Source organism: Cavia porcellus, unplaced genomic scaffold, assembly GCF_034190915.1.
Source record: "Cavia porcellus strain 051 isolate PalLab524CR breed Dunkin Hartley unplaced genomic scaffold, mCavPor4.1 scaffold_3, whole genome shotgun sequence".
Taxonomy (NCBI): domain Eukaryota; kingdom Metazoa; phylum Chordata; class Mammalia; order Rodentia; family Caviidae; genus Cavia; species Cavia porcellus.
The window spans coordinates 57,089,335-57,092,528 of NW_026947486.1; positions in this window are offsets into that span (position 1 = coordinate 57,089,335).

The following is a 3,194-nucleotide window of genomic DNA, read 5'->3' on the forward strand; positions in this document are numbered from 1 at the left end:
ACAGGGTCTTGCTATGCAGTTCAAGATAGCCTTGGGCTCACTTTGTAGCCCAGGCTGGTCTAAAATTTGCAAAGAATTCTTGTACATCAGCCACCCAAGCTCTGGGATTAATGGAGAGTGCAACCATACTCAGATTTTTAATTTTGTGATTTATATTTAAATAAATTCCCATAGATATCAAAAGCACATGCATCTAAAATTTTTTGACTATACAGTTGCACATTTGTACAAAAGATAGCTGGAATATATAAAGCACAATCAGTTTTGAGAAAGTAACCAATGCTATATTTAGCAGCTCATTTTATGACACGTGAATCTTGGAATTTGCCTATATGTCCATTAATAGATGAACAGATAAAGAAAATATTGTATTTAAAGACAATAGGGCACTGCTCTGAAATAAAAGATGATATATTTGAGCCATTCATGGGAAAATCAGTGCTCTTTGAGACCATAATGTTAAGTGAAGTAAATCAGACATGTTTATCTTTCATGATGGCACAGTAGTTCCCTGTTGTGTACAAACACCACATTTTCCTTATCAATTCTTGTTTTGATGGATATATACACTGTTTTGGAGATTTAGCTATTATAATTTCTGCTGCTATAAACACAGATATACATGAATCACTGCAAGATAATTTTATTTCATTTGGAAAGATTCCTTGAAATGAGATATATGGGTCAAATGGAACTGTTATTTTTAATTTTTTCAGGAAACACCACACTAATTTCCATAGTGGTTGTGATAGTTTGCATTCTCAACAACAATGTAGAAAATTCTTTTTCCCCCACATCTCTTAATCAATTTGAGCATCATTTTGACCAGCTGCCAATCTAGGTGGAAGCATGTTCTTTAAATCTATAACCCAATTAAACCTTGATTAAATGATCTGAAAATGTAAAGAGGAGGAAAAATTGTTGAGCTCAAATAAAAAGAAACAACTATTTACAAAGCAGACAAATGGACAGACAACAGATATATAGACTGATCTTATAAAATCAGAGTGCACTCAAATATATTTGGCCAATTTGAACTATAATAACTAGACTAGTTTGAACCTTTTTGTAGATCAATTAATAGAGATCTCTTGAAGTAAGAATACTAGAAAAAGAACTTAATTTATGACTAATCTGAGATAGCTCAGAAAGGAAGGGATTATGAATATTAGCTAATCCTTTGGGGCCAGCCTGTTTTTGAAACAGGAGTAGAGATCCAGGCTGAGAAGGCTGTGGAGTAGATGGCCACCAAGTGGCCAACCATCTGGCAGGCATGTGTGGGCAATTATCCGATGACTGGCTACAAAGCAGTTGCTTGTCACCATGCAACAAGGAAAAGCAGGCTGCTGGTTACCAGTGTTTATTATTATTAGAAGTTTTGCTAATAGGATTTCTTTCTGGGATAAAATGTTGTCTCAGTGTAGTTTAATTTGCATTTTTATAATTACTATCCACTTCAAACTTTTTTCACTATTTTATTTGCCTGTTGTATTTCTGAGAAATCTCTATTCATTTTTGTTGCCCATTTTGTATTAGGTCTTATTTTGGGGAAACTAACTTTTGAATTCATTATGTATGCTAAATGTTAGTCCCCTGTCTGAAGAATAGCTGACAAAGTTTTCCACACAGTAGATTGTTTCTTCACTCTGTCATTTCCTTCACTGTGCAGGTTTTTAATTGATTTGATTTGACTCTCCATATTATTTCTTGTGCTATTCAAGTTCTTTTCAAGAAATCCTCCCTACACTTATGTTTTTGAAGAAATGCATCTGTTTTATCTTCTAACAGATTAATTTTTTTTAACATTTAGATATTTGATTCTTTTTATTTTAATTTAGTACGTGGTGAGATACATGCACCTGCACTCAATCTTCTGCATGTGGATATCCAATTTTCTCAGCACCATTTACTAAAGAGGATATCTTTCCACCAGTATGTATTTTTGGCCTCTTTTTCAAAGACCAAATAACTCTATGTACCTGGGGTTATTTCTGGTTTTTTTTTTTTTTTCTATTCTGTGTCATTGATTCACTTGCCCATTTTTCATGCCTGCATCTGACTGTATTAACCACTTATCTTGATAGTATAACTTCAAGTGTGCAATTGTCATGCAACCTGCTTTCCTTTTATTATACAGAATTGCTTTTGCTATTCTGGTTCTTTTCTTGCTCCATATGAATCTTAAGATTATTTTCTCTACATCCGTGAGAAATACCAATGGCAATCTGATTAATGTTTCATTAAATATGTATATCTATTTTAAAAGTGTAGCAATATCGATTGTATTGTGTGTGCCTATTCAGGAAGAAGGAGTATCTTTCCATTTTTTTGTTGTATTCCTTGATTGCATTTTCAGTGATATAATTTTAGTTGTAAATGTTTTGTGCATGCCCTCCTAGGTTAATTCTTAAGTATAATTTTTGATGCTATTGAAAATTGTGTTCTTTGCTAATTTTTTGATGAGTTCATCATTGGTGAATAGGAATGGCATCAATTTTTGTGTGCTTATTTTATATTCTGTTACACTGCTGAATTTAGTTGTTAATTCTAGGAGTCCTATGATGGGACCTTTTTGAAGGAGTTTCAAATAAAAGATCAAGTCATGTACAGATAATGTTTTGATGCACCCTTTTTATTTTTTGCTCTTGCCTGAGTGCTTTGGCTAATGTTTCGAGAACAATTTTTTTTTTTCATTTTTTTTGTCTTTTTCTTTTTTTTAATCAATACCGGGGACTGAACTCACGACTGCCTGCTTGCAAGGCAGGCGCTTATGCCGCTGACCTAAATCCCCAGCCCCACTGCTGAGCTAAATCCCCAGCCCCACGAGAACAATATTGAACAGGTGTTGTGATAGTGGGCATCATTGTCTTGATTTTGGATGGAAGACTTTCAGTTTTTCTCCAATTTATTATGATCGTAGCAGATTGGTCACATATAGCTTTTATTGGATTGACATAAGGTCTTTATATACCTATATTCTTCAGGACTTTTATTATAATTGATGCTGGATTTTGTCAAAGGCTTTTCTGCATATGCTGAGATGATCACACGATTTTTGTCTTTGCTTCTGTTTTGTGATGAATTACATTTATTGATTTGCATATGTTGAAATATTATCCTTGGAATGAAACAACTTGATCATGGTGTATGATATTCCTAACGATTTGTTGCATTCTTTTTCTTTGTATTTTGTT